We start from the raw sequence: 18,518 nt of genomic DNA, 5'->3' as shown, positions 1-18,518 counted from the left end.
TACATACAATTTATCAAAGCTGAGCTTAAGTGTACATTTCATCTGCCGGATGAAAGCCAACAGTTTTGAGCGTGTAAACCGCGTGGGAGTAGCGAAGTTCTTTCTAATCACAAAATCTGTGTCTTTGAGCTTTAGTCCGTAACTCAGTATGGTTTCTTTTGTCTTAAAATGAGCGAATTTTACGATTGTAGGGCGCTTTTTTGATGTTGAAAAGTTACCCAAGATGGTGTGCACGCTCTATGCATGAAGGATCAAGTTTTAGGTCTAGATTGTTTTCGCAGAGCGGCAGAACTTTTTCCTCAGAATCTTTCCATTGCTCATTGAAGGAATCGTTGATCCCAAAGAACAAAAGATTTGCCCTGCACATTCAATTGCTGATATCAACGCTAGCTGCTTTCAAGGCGGCTATTTGCCATTCCAGGTTATGTGACACTCCTGCGTTGAATACATTGCCCGAGACACTTTGTTTATCTGCATCAAAATTATTTGTGCTATTTAAAAAGTCTGATATCCGCTTCTCTTGTGCATTTTGAATCGATTTAATTTGCTCAAGCTCAGCGTGTATCGCTGTAAGGCGCAGGGCGCCTTACAGCCCTTGATGGCTTCTTGGATTTCAATGTCGTCGCTATTAGAGGGAGGTCCAGGGTTCTCTACAACATCGCCGGACAACAATAACATAAGCTGGCATCGCAAATCAAAGGCAAATGTGGAGAAGACTGACAAAAACGCGGTTCAAGTTGTAGGGGCACGACACCGCAACAAGGAACCTATCATCACTCCTTAATTTTTTACAAAATGTGAGGTAACGAACCTGGAAAGTTAGCACGTTGGTGAGCATGCTATGACTGGTGGTGTCATGCCCCAAGTAGCTGGCAGGTTGCTGGCGGTTAAGTAGCCAGTGATCAGGTCCCCTGGTTGATGATGTCGGTGAATGCCATGGTTGCCGGGCAGAGAGCCGGAAATGCACTGGGGGTGGCGAATGTGTGGTGGTGTTCCCTCGAGGCGGGAAATATCTGGTTGAAGGAGTGTTTGCTTCTTGTGAGCAGAAGAATCCGGTAGGTGGTTTGTAGAAGGCCGAAGGGAGGGCACTTTCCAGGATCCAGAACGTCAGGACCTGGAAAGTTAGCAGGTTGGTGAGCATCCTGTGACTGGCGGTGTCATGCCTTTCACTTAGCAGTCACTTTCAGTGACTGCTAAGTTTGATAGGTACCGGTTACAAGACACAACAGTCAGCATCTGAATTTGGCAGTCTCCCGAGACATTTCCTGCTTTATTTTGTTGCTCGTTTGAGTGAGCGCTCGGCATATATGAACAAGGTAAAAGATGAAACACACATCGGCATTGCTTTCAACCACCATTTACTGCGGCATAAAACTATGCTCAGGTCTGTGCAGTGAAAGAGCGGCAGTACTGTGTATCTACCTACAAGACAAATCGTTGGGATTTCCGGTGTACAAATTCATTTTGCTGTTTGTGTGCTAAGAATGAAGCATAACCTTATCGTGCTAGTTATATCAGTGCTAGGGTTGCAGCATGATCTAAAGTCTGTTTTGTCTTGGTCTGTTCGTCTGGGCTTTTCCATGCTGGGTTGCTGCCCGTGCAGTCGCGTGGGAAGGTATTCATGCTGCTCGGGCTATTTCCTCCTCCGGGGATTTTTCCAGCAGTTCTCCTCAGCCGTTGTAGCTTATGCTGCAGTTTTCTGTTGCCTTCGGCATGCTCACTGAAGTCACCCTTTGTAGCATTGAACAGTTCTTGTTTTGTTCGTTGTAATTTTCATCATCTGCATCCAAGCTTTTGATGAAACCGTTTTGCTTTTGTGGTCTGATATTGGTGCACAGGCCTTCATTATGTTCAGTTACTAACTTTTTGACCTCTACTTCAGTGACTGATATCCTTTTGTTGGTACTGAAATATTTCTGTTATTCTTTTCTGCGGTTTCTAGGTGAATTGAAAAAGGCTTCTGGGCATTCTTTCCTCTCAGGCAGGCGTCTATAGCAGAGGGCATACCTGTTATTTGGCGCCGTATGTGCCTCACCTGCCCTTCTTGCCTTGCAGAGCCCTGTGACATTCCGTTTAACACTTCATATGTTTTCAGCCAGTGCAGTCAGGCGAGATTCGGTGAGTAGAGCTCCAGTGTTAACTGCTGCCAGGCTGAGTTTGCTGTGGCAGCCTGTCTGAAGTACCTGACCGGGGAAATCGGCAGTCGCCTTTTCCTATCCTCCCATCCATCTTTTACTTTCCTACCTTCTTTCTCCTACTTTCCGTCATTTACCTTCTTATCACATTCCTGTTCACCCTGCATTGATTTTAGGTCAAGACGCCCTTATTGATATCCCAAGTGTTTTTATAAAAAGCTTTTTGAGGGAAGCAGGCGTCCTTGAAGAGCTCTGAATTCCAACGCTCTGCCTTGCTTCATATGGTGATACACCTCAGCCATCTTCTAGTTCGTGAGAAGAGGGCTGAGGTTTTTATTTTATTTCATGGGTTGGGAGCCTGAGATCCTTGCCCAGGCAAGGATGGTTGCTGAGGTTACCTGACACTCATTAAAGCTTTCACAAATAGCTATTTTTAAAGATCTTTTCCTTTCACGTTACTAACAAGTATGAACGAAACTTTTAGGTCCTCTGCACCACCGTTCAGTTTTCACATTTTTATAAAATTCTGGAAAAAACCTTTCCTACACCTTGTGTTTGGCGCATGATGGCCTTAGCTGCTTATGTGCCATTAAACCCAACACAACAACAGCAACAACCTGCCTGAAGTCTGAGACTCTGAACACGGTCTTCTACATCAAAGCTGTAACCTATGCGTTGGTCAGGTGCTTAGCAGCATTCTGAGGGACAACATTTATTTGATTTGGTTGTGGGGGACAGATGGATGCAAACAACTCTATTGGGCAAAAGAAAGGCTGCCTGTTCTACTGGTCCAGGAGTCCACGGACATGAGCTTCATGCAGGGGCCGGTCCACTGGCCATTTCTGGCCGGCGAGCTGAGCAGTCTCCGAAGCAGCCTCCCAGGACGAGTGAGTGGGGGTTGTGGGTTGTGGTGAAGGTAATTCCTGTAGGCAGTGGAAGAGTGGATATGGGCACACCACAGGAGCTCCAGTAGGGGGCAGGGGGGGGGGTGGGGAGGGAGGGAGGGGTGGTGAAAGCATGGCAGGAGGTAGGGTGAAGAAGCATCTCATCTGTAGTCGTCATGTGGCACTGGATTGAGATGACAGGGTAGCAGCGTCATGTGGCTTTGTGATGCGCTGATTACTGGGGATCGAGGCATGCCCAGGGATTCACGCAAGAGTGACTATTTGTTCGAGAGTAGGGGCTGCGGTGAGAATGTCATGGGTGGCCAGTGATGCCGCTCTCTGTAGGAAGTGCTGGTATACTAATGTAGGGTGGAATATGAAAGAGCTGTAAAAAAAAACTAGGAAGTAAGCAAATACTGGCGATACGACGACTACAAGCAAGATTTGTAAGGCTCAACTCTGCTTTTAAACATGATATGCTGATATCGTACGAATAGCATGAATGAATGAATCTGGTGGCTCGTTTCTGTAGTGATTCTTGTGATGTTAACAAATAGATTTGGTTAGAGCTCGAAATCAGGAATTGATATTCTAGTTTTGTGCCAATGCATGGCACAAATGACGTTTCAAGAAACCAAGAGTTTTGTTAGCTGATAATGCAATGTTAGTGACATGCACATTCCAGGTTAACCGCTGCGCCACTGTGCCAGGAGGGTTATGAGAACTCCCAGGGATCTATGAATGTAAAGTAGAGAATGACCTTCTGTGTATATGGCAATTCACCCATTACGCTATCACGTCATGCCATTAAGGTTGAGCTTAAGTGTCTCCTCCAGTTTTAAAAATACTTACAGGCGCTAGAGGATGACATTCTCAAAGAGCTTGCTGGCTGGCACAGCTCATTAAGGAAATGAGGCGTAAGTGTTGAAGGATGAAGGCTTTGTCTGGCTTGGGTATGAATTGGATGCTGGCATGGGTTCTGGCTGAAGAAAGTGTCCCGGCGCACCAGAGGTCATTAAAGAGTTCTGTAACTTTCTGTAGGGAAACCTCATACAGGAATGCGGAGTGCCTTGCATGTTATGCCATCCGCCGTGGCACTGTAGAGTGGCGAACACTAAGGAGTGTTTGGCAGACTTATTTTGGGGTGATATTCATATCGAATCCTGGATTGGTGGTGGGGGGGGGCCAGACTGTGTGTATATGCAGACGGAAGCGGCATGGGTATATAGGTGTCCCATAGTTCGCTAATTACTTCGGTGCCCTGTTGTAGCACGAGTTGTATTAGGCATTGTGTGTTGACTTGTTTCTGTGTTTTAGTTGTCAGATCTATGAGAGCATGTAAAAGTGCCCGCGCGCGTTTGGTGCCTAATGTACTCTTGAGGTTGTTACAGATGGTGGCCCAGTTTGTGCAGGTTAGCGGGCTCGCATATTCTTCTGCGTACGAGTGACAGCAGTTATGCAATGCCTTTGTTTGGGATTGTGTTGTTGGCGAGGCCAGCGCTTGAGGATATCCTGTCGGGCTTCCAATAGATGAACCAGATGTGGGTCAGCTTGTGATGTCATTGGGGTTCAATGCATTTGCTGTTGGCCTGGATGGCCTGCCCAAGACGGTCTGTCCAGTCTGTAATTGTGCAGGGCTGACTAGAATCTGCTGCTAAGTATGAGCGTAATTTATCCCTGTCTATGAGGAGCTGGGTGCGAGGGGCAAAAATCTGTTACAGTGGTGTAGACTGGGTAGTGGTCACTCTTGCGACTGTCCTGTGGCGGTATATGAGGTCTGAGGATTAGATTAGGTTATGGCCCAAGTGAGGTCAGGTATGGTGTCACGTGGGACACTTGTGCCAGTGCGAATGGGTATGATGGGATTTGTGATTAGGCCGTTGTCATGGTCTGCTATTGTAGCAGGTGGCCTCTGGGGGTGTCCGAAGTATATCCCCAGTGTGTATGGCACGAAGTATATCCCCAGTGTAAAGTTCCCTGTCACGAGATGTTGTGAGTTGCAAAGAGAGCATAGGATGCCTGGTAGGGTTTTGCCTTCACCTTTGGGGTTGCTGTATATGTTAAAGTTAGTAAGATCATGTGTGTGCCCAGGTGAGCTGAGTTCAGGGGTGTATATTTGGCCCCCTTGTTTTCGAGCGTGCTTGCCGGTGTGCGGTCTAGCGTCAGCATCGAGGTGAGGGTGAGAATTGCCGTATGTGGCATGCGGGCCGCCTTTTTGTAACCATGGATAATAACGCGATCTGTCTTCATCTCTTGCAGAGTGATGATCTGGTAGAGATCAGGGAATTGTGTGATATATGCCGCCAGCTGCACTTGTTTTCAACGTATGATGCAGCAGTTCCGTTAAAATATTGCTTCGGGTGACGTAATGGAATGGTGTCGCCGCCTACCTTTGTGCATGCTGTTATTCTGTGCTATGTTTCAGAACTGCAGCTAGGGGGCGAGAATCGGCTGTGGGTTGGACTCGGGGTGGGTCTTGATGAAGCACAAGTGCGAAGAGGTGGTTGATGGCAGCTTCGTGTTTGTGCAAGCACTCATTAAAAGTGGCTTCTAACCTGTTGGCCATGTCTGGCATGAGCTGTTATTTGTTCTGCAGCTCTAGTTTGCCCACACGAGTGATTTCTGTGCGAAATTCAGATTAGTGTATGTACTGCTATACATCACGCTGCTGAGGTGTGATGGGATAGGGGTTGGGGTGGAATGGGGGAGATAGGGGAGGTTACTTGCATGGACTGCTTACCCTTTTTTGCAAGGCCAGGCCCTGTCCGGGGTGCGGCTTTCCGGAGGGACTGAGTCTCCTGTGTCGCGTGTGGTTGTGTGATGTTAGCCACTGGTGGCGTGAGTGCGGCAGGCCTACCCATTGGTTAGGCATTGTGTTGACTTGTTTCTGTCTTTTAGCCCTTTATGAGACAAAAGGTGCCTGCGGATATTACATGCAATTTGATCGCAATATCGAAATCTGCGGCTCCTTTTACACTGGAAACAAAAAGAATTATTATTTTCCACTATATTGGGACATATGTATCCCACTGCCCCTATGAGGCACGTTTCAATATGGGACACTATTGTCCCACTGGCATAATCAAATGAAATTTAAGCGCACACGAAAAACGCACACAAGAGGAGGATACACACAGGACAGGCGCTATTGTTTTCATGATGGGTTTCAAAGCGCAACAAGACAGAGACGAAAGGAAGAAACACACACGACAAGTGCTTACTAGCAACTAAAAACGTTTATTGCAACGCTGGGAATAAATAGGGGTCACGGAAAACATAATGAGCTAAAAAATAACAAGACAGAAAAAGAGATTAGCCGTTACTATCTAAAAACGCTCGTTCCTTCTCAGAGAGCAAAATTGAAGGCTCACTATTTGTTCCCAGCGGTGCAATAAACGTTTTTAGTTGCCAGTAAGCGCTTGTCGTGTGTGTTTCTTCCTTTCGTCTCCGTCTTGTCGCGCTTTGAAACCCATCATGAATGTTTACCAACTTGCCCAACTTTCTGCCCTCCTTCAATGCTATTGTTTTGTTTTGTTAAATTGGCATAATCAAGTATATATTTTTTATTTTCAATAAATTATATTCAGTTATCAAGCCACATGCATAACTGCTTAATTTATTTTATCTCAGGAGCATTTAGGCTGATAATTGTGTTGTGCACTTGAATACCTTGACTGAAAAGTAGCACGACCCCGCCCCACTAGCCAGAAGCAAGAACAGTACATAAAATGCAATGTGCTCAAAATAAGACATTGTATTTCGACATGAAAGAAGAATTCAAGCCAAACTGGCAAAAACATCTCACTTTTCATTTTATGGAATAGCAGAAAACAAGCTGCACAAAGAGGCGCTTCGCACTTTGGGCATACAAATGCCGTTCTCTTTTCTTTTTGTTTAGTGGAACACCACTGGCACCTCCTTCTGCCAAGAAGCTTTATGGGGTGATGTTCGTTCCCTTGAAAACGGACTTGATGTGGCACACCCATCATTTTTTGTCCACTCTTGTGACTGCTCTTTCTCTATTTAAAGGCCAGCGTTCCTCTCCTGGACTTGAATGTCTGGCCCCTGACTAGTTCTCGCCCAAGCATCAAACGGAACCACAAGTACTCCACGGGCTAGTGGTGGCAATATTGAATAAAAGAATTCGCAACAGCTGCATCCAATATATAATACGACAGCCTGTGCCAACCCTTTTTCGACCTCCTATCAGCGATGTAAGCGTTGCGTTTCTGATCAAAGCGGTCAACACCTCCCATGTACTTATTAATGTCCGCAACGACTTTAGTGCATGAGACGCCTATCTTGCAGCCATTCGGAAGCGTGCGCTTCACTTCCACCACTTCTGATGGGTCATGAAAGTTTGAGAGCATTGTTATATTCTGGTTGTAATGCCACTGATAAGCAGAAACCTGCTCCTTTGCTCACCAAACATATTCTCCCCTCTTCAGTTGCCCGGGAATTCATAACTTCTTTCGGAAGATCTGGTTGGAACGAACTGTGCCTGTGGAATCGATGTTTCTCTCAGACAACTTCTCCATGAGCCTTGGGGACGCAAAAAAGTTGTCGAAGATAGCTCAGTTTCAGCATCGACGTTCTTTGAAAGGGACAGAACAATGTGCTCGCCTAATGTAAGGCCAGGTGTGCGTTCTGTGGAGTTTCCCTCATATATTTGAAATTCACAAAAGTATCCAGTAGCAGAGTCAGCTCGGCACCATACTTTGTACCCTCTTTTTATGCGCTTCATCGGCGCATACTGCTTTAGTGCAGAACGTCATTTGAATCGGACCATGCTTTCGTCAATTGCTTGATGATTGGATGGCTTGTACTCGTATAGAAAGTGCCTGTTCATCACATTAACTAGTGGCCATATTTTGGCTAAACGATCGAACCCTTCGTCATTCCTGCGCTTTATTTTCTCCTCAGCAGTGAGATGCAGGCAGTTTGTAATAGCTTGAAATCGCTTGAAGCTCATGACACTTGAAACCTCTGTGACATTGAAGAATGGGTCGCTGCTCCAGTAGAGGTACAAATGGTGTGATGGGTTGATGCTCATGAGGATGAGGAACCCTAAGTAAGCTTCCAGCTCATCTTTTGTTATTTCACGCCAGTCTTTCCTAGCGCGCGGCTTGCATGGCGGATTGTCTCGACCACTATCATGTCCAGGACTCCATCATCAAAGTGCAGCGGGAATGCCTCCAATGGCCTGGATACGGCACTGAGCTTATCATGATATTGCGGCTTGCACATACGGCGAGGTCGAGAAATGGTTGGCGGGATCGTAGACCAAGGATCGCGAATTACTTCCGGGCCATCATCGCTCACTTGCGCCACTTCGTCTTCTTCTGGCTGTGGAGAAATTATGTGCCTTTTTTGCTTTTCAGGCTTTTTCTTCACGTAAGATTTCTCCCTTTTCTTTCCTGAGCTTGTTGAAGGTTCCTTAATATCATCACAAGATCCATCGCTATCCCCAGGGGCAAGCACGGGGACAAACTCATTGCTACTTGTTTCTACGTCACTCTGGATTGGGTTGTCTGGAAGGTTGAAAATGAGTTCCACCGCCTCCTCGACTGAAAGTGACCTCCCTGTAAAAAAGAAAAATAGTCTGTGTCTAAATACTGCCTCCTAGCTTTCTGTGCAAAGCGAAATCAGCCAGGGAACGTGGAGCTAGTTGTAGGCTTAGCGATATACACTTCGAAAACACACTGAACAACACATTGCTCAAATTTTCAATGAAACTTGGAGAATATGGTGCATAAAATATGGGAAGATTTACTCTAGAATTTGTTACTAGTAAAAAATAAACTTTTGACCCTTACCCTTCATTCAGAACTTGTGCAGTAAAGCAACGAAAATCAAACAAAAGAACACATGTGAGTTTTGGAACGCTCGGAAAAATAACAAATGTGCTTCCATCTGTTGAGAGCGCGTCAAAAGACTTATTAAAAGCTTTCTAAGCTGTCTAAGAGATGACGCAAGGTGCCTAAAAGGGCGAAATTACCGCGAGATTTAAATTACAAACGTTTTTTCAAGCTGCGGAAAAGTGGGACGCCATTATCCCACTCTCTCACAAGGGTTAGTTGTCGAATCAAAGAGAGCCTGTAAAAGTTGTCATGTGCATTTGGTGCCTAAAGTGCCCTAGAGGTTGTTGCAGAAGGTGTTCCAGTTTGTACGGGTTTGCACGTTCTCATATTCTTTTACCTCGCGAGTGAGAGCGGCTATGCGGTGCCTTGGTTTCCGATTGTTCAAGGTTGGTGTTGGCTGGGTGGTCGTAGTGGCTTCTGAGTGGATGCTCTTTTCCTTCCGTGGTAGTTGAGGTCAATGGTGGAGTAGCCGTTTTTGCCTCAGGTGTGGCAGAACGGGAGGTAGGGGGCGTGTTGAGTGCCGGGTTTATGAATGCCGCAAGGAGAGCAGCGGTGTTGCTTCGGGTTAGGGCAAATATCATTGCTATGTCCAAGCTGGAGGCAGTAGGTAGAAATCTGGAGGACTGTGTGGAATGACCGGCACCGATACTTTTTGCCTTGAAAGCATACGTAGAGGGACAGCTTCCCGCATTTGAGGGTTTACGGCCAAGAGTCCTTTGCCCCGAATGGTTGCGCTTGAAGGGTGGCCGTACCTGGTCAGTCGGTAACTGTGGGAGGGGATGGTCAGGGTGGCCAAATTCTGTTTTTATGGAGTAGTGCTTTTCTTGTGCTCCTCTTTTGCTAGTCTTGTTGGGCCTTGAGTACCATAGCCTCACTTACCGTCACATCTGCTCTTGGGGTTAGGCAGGACCCCAGGGTAAATTTTTTGTTTCAGTGTTGACACTCCACCCGAAATCATCCGAACAAAAGTGCCGTTTTGGAAGCTTCATTTAGCAGAGTGTGAGCTTTTTAGAACAGAAGCGACTTCAGAAAAATAGCTTTAAATAATCTTGACATGAACAAGATAAATAAAAAGTTCAGAAATTGTATTCTAGCTGCCTCACACTTAGCTATTCCTCAGCCTTCAGGAGTGGTACAACAAAACCACAAAGTGTGGTGGACAAGACTGCAAGGATGCAAAAAAGAAACATAATAGAGCTTGGGATAAATTTCACAGGTACCCTACACACGAGAACCTTGTAAATTTTAAAGAGACAAGAGCTAAAGCTTGGTACATCCGTCGGAGTGCCGAGAAAGCATCATGGCAGAGCTGGTTCTCATCCATAAACAGTCAAATCACATCTAAAAAAATCTGGGAGCGTCTAAAAGACGTCAGCAACTCCTAGGGTTCACATTGCGGGCAGCATTTGCCATAACACCATCAAGCCTGCGAAAAAGAAAAATGTGTGCCACTTTTTAAACATATGGAATTAATCAGTGGCTCTAAGGACACAAAGTGACATGAAATGTTAGTGCCTTGTAAATAGAGGGATATGGCTCTGATGTGTGTGTCAACAAGGCTTCAGTTCACTTGTACAAGAAGGAACTAATCTTTTTTTATTTGATAAAAGTGAATTGCATTTTGAATTCGTGGGGTCATGAGCACTTGCTGCACATGTTCATTGTTGATGAAGAAAAGAGGTGCGTCTCCTTTCTTGAGTCTTGGCCCCTGCTCAGTTCTGTTTTAAAATCGACAGATACCGACTAAGCCCCCATCGGACACTCCTTAGTAGGTTTGTTTTTCCAAAACCCAAATAGACATGGCTTGAGCAAATTATATTTATCTATAAATTTACTGAATCGGAGTGGAGATTTTGGTTGAGTACAGGCACGGGTCTATGATTTTCTAAATTATTACAGTGTCCATTTTTGACGTGATCTTGGAAAACTGCTTTGCAATGCACAGAAGGTACCTGCAGTTGTTTCTGAGTCATCATTTTCATTTACTTGTGTTCGTAATCTACATCTTCAGTGCAGTTAGCAAGGTGTCGAACTGGAACCGAACCTCTTATTTTTGCGCAGAACCCAACCGAACCCAATTTTTTTTCACCATTTTGGAACTGAAGCTGAACTGGAATGATTCAAAGGAACCATTCCAAACTGGTTCCAGACTTGGTTCTGCTGCTCATTTTTTTTGCAACTTGGCATACTTTATTTTATTGTTTTTTTAGACAAAATGACGTTTCATTTACCCACCAATAGCTGTCTGCCCTAGGCAGTGCGAAAATGGCATCCAGTCTATGCGACGGCAAAACTGAAGGAAGTCCGGTATATAGGAAGAAAGCTAATTGGCACTTCTGCAATGTGGTTTCGGTAATTCTAAAACATTGTACGCTGCATTGATGTGAAATCTTGGGTTATTTATCTAACTGGTTTCAATATGTTAGTATCGATGGCCATCGTTCTAACAAACTTTCAGTCACTTCTGATGTCCCACAAGGCAGTGTCCTTGGGCCAATACTGTTTCTTATCTATATTAATGATATTACTGACATCATCACTCATCCTGTTCAAATTAGGTTGTTTGCCGACGATTGTGTTTTGTTTCAAGGCAACGAGATTTTACTTAATTATAACCTACATAATGTTAGTGAATGGTGCGTTAAATGGGGGATGAAACTAAACGCTAACAAGACTGTATTTATGTGGATCACTAATAAAAGAAACAGTCATTCTTTTGCATATAATCTTCCCATCTGGCACCTTTCAGAAGTCAAAGAATACAAGTACCAAGGAGTAACACTAACGAATAATCTAAGTTGGAATAAACATTTTGAAATTGTATGCTCTTCTTCGTTTCGCAATCTGTTTTCTTAGGCACAAGTTAAAACAAGCTCCCCTAACGTTAAGCAATTGGCATATTACACCATGATAAGACCAAAACTTGAGTATGCATGCACTGTTTGGGATCCTCACACAAAGGCTAACATTAATGCCCTTGAAAGAATTCAGTGCAAAGCTGTTTGGTTTATATTTTCTAAACATTGCACCACTGACTCACCATCTGTATACAGTCCCTTGAAGCTCGGCATAGAATACTAAGGCTAAGATTTCTCTTTCTATTGAAAAATAACAAACTGTCAATTGCTCCGGATTTGCATCTCCAACTGATAACGTCCATGTCAACCAGAAACAGGCACACTGAATCATTAAAACCTTACTTTGCGAGAACTAACATATTCAAGTTTTCATTTTTTGCCCGCACCATTACCGAGTGGAATCAGCTACCACCATCATCAATAGTTGATACTGATGCCTTAGAACAGGCCGTTCATTGAATTATTTTTGTTTCATGACTTGCCTTGTACAAATTTGTATTGGGCTTATTGTGCCCCTTCTGCCAGGGCCCTTCACTGGGCCTGCAGTATGCTCTAAATAAGTAAATAATAGTATCCCCCTTTCACATGCTTTTGCACAGCTTTAATCAATGGCACTTCTATAACACATAAAGCACCGAGCGAGAATGGCTTCTCTTTTTTTATGTACTGGATGATGATTTTTTCCCTCATGTGGACACATAGCATATGTAGGTGCAATTGTGTTGATAGTAGAGGTGGTGGCATTCTTGCCATTAAAAAAATGTTTGTCCTATTGGAATAAGCATTGATGAAATTGTTTTGTGTGCCTCGGTCTCTCAGCTTGTGCTCTAGTATTGTTTGGTGCGTGCTGTTCCAAATAACGTGCTGTGCTCCAAATAAAATCGACTGCTGATTTGCTCAGCATTGAATTTCAGAGGTCTGGAACTGACTGACCAGCCTGTGGAAGTATTTATCCATGTCTCTTCGAGTTTTCAATGTTTCGTCACTTGCTGTGGAGCGCAGGATGCGTTATTCATTTTTTGAGAAAAATCTCTTCGCTGGAATGCCACACGCACACAAGAAATGACACTGAATGCTTAGGGCCTAAGTTTGTTAATGTTATCATTTTAGAGTTGGTGTTGCACATCCACATTTATTGTCACATAGGGGGTGGGCATACAAGGGGAAACCAAAAAAAAAAACAAAAAAACTGAGCGTGCTGCCATTCATAGACATCATTATCATCATTATCAGCCTGGCTACGCCCACTGCAGGGGAAAGGCCTGTCCGATGTCTCTCCAATTAACCCTGCCTTTTGCCAGTTGGGGCCATCGCATTCCTGCAAACTTCTTAATCTCATCTGCCCACCTAACTTTCTGCCGTCCCCTGCTACGCTTGCCTTCTCTTGGAATCCACTCCGTTACCCTTAAGGACCAGCGGTTATCTTGCCTTCGCATTACATGCCTTGCCCAGACCCATTTCTTCCCCTTGATTTCTACTCGGATATCATTGATCCGCGTTTGTTCCCTCACCCACTCCGCCCGCTTCTGATCTCTTAACGTTACACCTATCATTTTTCAGTTCTGATAATGGCGGCAGGCCCCATTGTGCTTTCTTCATATGCTGCAACTTCTGTGAAGAGTCTCAGATTGGTGTGCTCAGCCGCGTCGACACAGAGGATGTCAGAGCGGTTTCTGTGTCTCTTGGTGTAATGGCTCGTTTCAGCCTGCTGCCTGCCCTGATGGAGGATAGCCCCCATATTGTATGGGGGGGGGCTTCTGGTGTACCTGACCGTGCATGTGTGGAGAGAGAGAGAGAGAGAGATATACAGAGAGGGGGAAAGGCAGGGATGTTAACCAGAAAGGTTTCCGGTTGGCTACCCCGCACTGGGGAAGGGAATGAGGGGATTAAAAAGGGAAGAGAGAAGGAACGAGAGACAGTCACAATCTAGCAAGCAAGGCAGTCTCTCGGAAAAAACAAAACAGTGCCTTGGGACCCTTGATTGTAGTCGGCTGGTGTGGCCACGAACTCAGGATTTTGGCCTCTGTGAAAGGGTGATGACGATCGTAAAATGTTGGGCAGATTCGGTTCACACATCACCAGAACGGGAAGCAGTTGTGTCTGAAATCCGGGACTGGAGCCTGCGGGCATTCCGCTGAAAACTAAAAGCTTGCTTGACTTTCTTCGGAAAAGATAGTTCCGGGGGAGCCACGTTGTCTTCTAATGTAGAGCTGCAAGAACTGGCTGCGGCGCGTCCAGTACTTGCAATACGTTGTGTGCTACTGGCGTGCGCAAGCTGGACAGCAGATCACGCATGACATTCATCAGTGACATAAGGATTGCAATCACTTGCATATGTTGTCCATGGTCGGAATCATGCCTTTTGCCCGGAGCAGTTGTAGTTGTCGGAGACGTGTTGTGCGGCAACGTACCTGATGCTGTGTGCGCTCTAGGCTTCGGTAGTGGTGGCCACGTGGTATCAGAGGCAGTAGGTCATGTGTCACCAGTCGCTGGGCTTTCCTGATTTGTTGTCGGTGGAGGCGGACAAACTGCAGTGCCGCTTGGGGTCTTCTCTTCGAAGGTATTGGTTTCCTTCAACGACCTTCGGGAGCAGCGTGAACGACGTCGTCGCACCTTTGCAGCGGCTTCTGTGTGGGTGGAAGGGTCACGCACCATTTGCTTCAGTACAGCCCTCTCAGTCTGTAGGCGAGGGCAGTCCTTCGAGGAAGAGTCATGAGGGCCACGACAGTTGGCGCACTTCAAGGCAGTCGCGCGGCAACTGTCACCGCTGTGTGGCTCAGAGCATCTTGGGCACACGATGAGCCACACGATGGAGTTTTGACAGACGCCACTCACATGGCCAATTCTCATACATTTCCTGCACTGTAGTGGCTTAGGTACGAATGGACGAACTGGGTGACAAAAGTGCCCCACCTTCACGTATGATGGAATACAGTCACCCTTGAACGTCAGCTTGATGCATGTAGACTCTCCAAGATGCTGAACTTGTGTTATGGAAATGCTGTTGGTTGTCGGATTGATTAAGATGGGCAAGTCGGCATCAGGGATGGCGATGTCGATGTTGTAAATTACGCCAGCCGTGGTTCCGCTGTCTTGTAGAATAAGAGGACGTACACTGAAATTGTCGAGTTTGGTGATGGAGGCCAAACTGTCTAGCTCGCTTCGGTTCATGACATCAGTGGCAATGATGCTCTTGTGGGGGTTTATTCTAACGTCTTTAATCCCTCCTGGTACGAGGCTCTCAAGAACCACAGAGATGGCTTGCCTTTTTAGGAGATTCAGGTTGTCCGTAGACTCTAATGACACGAACAAGGCTGTATGTGCCTCGACACTTCGCGCCCTGATGATCGTATCCATACTTGAGGATGTCGTTGACGTCAACTCAGTTTGTCTGCGCAGTCTGCGCTTGTCCTTCTTACTAACGATGGGTACGAACCCATCGTCGGTCGAGGAGTCATCACTTCGAGGAGCCGAGTAGCCATCACCGTACACAACGGTGTCCTGGCTGCTTGAGTCACTCGAGGCGTAGAGGCGCTTCCTGTGGACGGCCGGGAAGAGAATGGGTGGACCGAGATGCAGCAGTCACAAGTAGGTGCTCTCCCATATCCGTGCGACTCAGGGGGAGCAACTGGTTGATGTGTTGAGTCTCCATTAGTCTGGTCACGGCATTGTGGGTACCGGTGGCCTATTGTGTTTGGCGCGAGTGAGTATATGGTATATGTGATGCGACTGATGATTAATGCTTTGGTCCTATTGAGTGTCTCACGTGCAGACAAATCATGGCTGCGTGCGGCCGCACGCGTGATGAGTCCAGCGACCTGTTTGGTCTGCTTTTGCAACAGCTGGAGGAAGCGGGTAGCATCCAGTATGTTTTGGGTGAGGAGGCCAAGGATCTTCACCTGAGATGCAACTGGTACCGGGTCCCCATACATGTGCAGTTGTATTGGGGGTCGTGGGGTAGAAGTTTCAGCCGGAAAAGTATGGATGTCGTTGCAGAGCAGTGGAGCCCCGTACACACTACATGGGTGGTGGTAATATCTATAGATGGCTGATTGTGGGATAATTTGGGCTGCAGGCGTGACACTGGCAGGTGGTGCCCACAGAGCAACCTAGGAGGCAGGTGGGCCACCTCCGTCATGTGACCTTGCGGCGTCATTGCAATCTGCCTCAGCCGCCGCGGTGGCTCAGTGGCTATGGTGCTCGGCTGCTGACCCAAAAGACGCGGGTTCGATCCCGGCCGCGGCGGCTAGAATTTCTTTGGAGGAGAATTTCTAGAGGCCCGTGTGCTGTGCGATGTCAGTGCACGTTAAAGAACCCCAGGTGGTCGAAATTTCCGGAGCCCTTCACTACGGCGTCTCTCATAGTCTTAGTCGCTTTGGGACGTTAAACCCCATAAACCAAACCAAACCAATCTGCCTCTGGATTGGGAGCAAGCTGCCTACCATGGCAGGTGGCAGTTAAATTAATGCTTGCTCGCTTGGGAAGAGCAACCTGGGCCGCAGAAGGCTCACCACTGGGAGCACCTGCCATCGCAGGGCAGTGACGCATCGCTTAACCACTGCGCCAGGAGGGTTATGAAAACTCCCAGGGATCTATGAATGTAGAGAATGACCTTCTGTGTATATGGCAATTCACCCATTACGCTATCACGTCATGCCATTAAGGTTGAGCTTAAGTGTCTCCTCCAGTTTTAAAAATACTTACAGGCGCTAGAGGATGACATTCTCAAAGAGCTTGCTGGCTGGCACAGCTCATTAAGGAAATGAGGCGTAAGTGTTGAAGGATGAAGGCTTTGTCTGGCTTGGGTATGAATTGGATGCTGGCATGGGTTCTGGCTGAAGAAAGTGTCCCGGCGCACCAGAGGTCATTAAAGAGCTCCGTAACTTTCTGTAGGGAAACCTCATACAGGAATGCGGAGTGCCTTGCATGTTATGCTGTCTGGCCATGGCATTGTAGAATAGCGAACACTATGGAGTGTTCGGCAGACTTCTTTTTCGGTGATATTCATATTGAATTCTGGATTGGGGGGGGGGGGGGGGGGGGAGGCAGACTGTGTGTATCTACAGATGGAAGGGGTATGGGTATATAGGTGTCCCATAGTTTGCTAATTACTTCGGTGCCCTGTTGTAGCACGAGTTGTATTAGGCATTGTGCGTTGACTTGCTTCTGTGTTTTAGTTGTCAGATCTAAGAGAACATGTAAAAGTGCCCGCGCGCGTTTGGTGCCTAATGTACTCTTGAGGTTGTTACAGATGGTGGCCCAGTTTGTGCGGGTTAGTGGGTTCGCATATTCTTCTGCCTACGAGTGACAGCAGTTATGCAATGCCTTTGTTTGTGTTGTTGGTGACGCCAGCGCTTGAGGATATCCTGTTGGGCTTCCCATAGATGAACCAGGTGTGGGTCAGCTTGTGATGTCATTGGGGTGTAATGCATTTGCTGTGTGCCTGGATGGCCTGCCCAAGACGGTCTGTCCAGTCTGTAATTGTGCAGGGCTGACTAGAATCTGCTGCTAAGTATGAGCGTAATTTATCCCTGTCTGTGAGGAGCTGGGTACGAGGGGCAAAAATCTGTTCCAGTGGTGTAGACTGGGAAGTGGCGACTACCACGACTGTCCTGTGGCAATATATGAGATCTGAGGATTAGATTGGGTTATGGCCCAAGTGAGGTGAGGTGTGGTGTGGTGTCGTGAGGGACACTTGTGCCAGTGCGAATGGGTATGATGGGATTTCTGATTAGGCCGAGGTCATGGTCTGCTGTTGTGGCAGGTGGCCTTTGGGGGTGTCCGAAGTATATCCCCAGTGTGTGTGACATGCATTAAAGTCCCCTATCACGAGATATTGTGAGTTGCGAAGAGAGCATAGGATGCCCGGCAGGGTTTTGCCTCCACCTCTGGAGTTGCTGTATATGTTAAAGTTAGTAAGATCGTGTGTGTGTGCCCAGGTGAGCTGAGTTCAGGGCTGCATATTTGGCCCCCTTGTTTCAAGCATGCTTGCCGGGGTGCGGTCTAGCGTCAGCATTGAGGTGGGGGTGAGAATTGCCGTACGTGGCATGAGGGCCGCTGTCTTGTAACCGTGGACAATAACGCGATCTGTCTTCGTCTCTTGCAGAGCGATGATGTGGAGACCAGGGAATTGTGTGATATATGCCGCCAGCTGCGCTTGTTTTCAGTGTATGGTGTGGCAGTTCCATTAAAACATTGCTTTGGGTGACATGATGGAATGGTGTCGCCGCCTACATTTTTGCATGCTGTTATTCTGTGCTATGTTGCAGGGCTGCAGCTAAGGGGCGAGAATCGGCTGTGGGTTGGACTCGGGGTGGGTCCTGATGAGGCACAAGTGCGAAGAGGTGGCTGATGGCAGCTCCGTGTTTGTCCAAGCACTCATTAAACGTGGCTTCTAACCTGTTGGCCACATCCGGCATGGCTGTGATTTGTTCTGCAGCTCTAGTTTGCCCACGCGAGTGATTTCTGTGCAAAATTCGAATTAGTGCCTGTACTGCTGTACATCACACTGCTGAGGTGTGATGGGAGGGGGGTGAGGGTGGAAGGGAGGTTACTTGCATGGACTGCTTACCCTTTTTGGCAAGGCCAGGTCCTGTCCAGGGTGCGGTCTTCTGGAGGGATTGAGCCTCATGTGTCGCCTGGTGTTGTGTGATGTTAGCCACTGGTGGCGTGAGTGCGGCAGGCCCACCCATTGGTTAGGCATTCTGTTGGCTTGTCTCGGTGTTTTAACCCTTTATAAGACAAAAGGTGCCTGCGGATATTACATGCAATTTGACCGCA

The 18,518-nt window shown here is 46.9% G+C and overlaps 1 long non-coding RNA gene across 1 annotated transcript in view; it reads left to right on the top strand.

Moving 5' to 3' along the window:
- The window catches only part of LOC149338719 (uncharacterized), a 29,799-nt gene extending 11,643 nt beyond the window's left edge, over positions 1-18,156 (top strand). The window contains exons 3-4 of the long non-coding RNA XR_016283451.1: positions 2,874-3,022; positions 18,008-18,156. This is a non-coding gene — a long non-coding RNA (uncharacterized LOC149338719). The remainder of the gene's footprint in view (positions 1-2,873; positions 3,023-18,007) is intronic.
- The last annotated feature ends 362 nt before the right edge of the window (positions 18,157-18,518 follow it).

This window comes from Amblyomma mixtum, chromosome 6 (genome assembly GCF_055824585.1).
Source record: "Amblyomma mixtum isolate Tamu chromosome 6, ASM5582458v1, whole genome shotgun sequence".
NCBI lineage: Eukaryota > Metazoa > Arthropoda > Arachnida > Ixodida > Ixodidae > Amblyomma > Amblyomma mixtum.
This window is presented reverse-complemented; position numbering and strand designations above follow the sequence as displayed.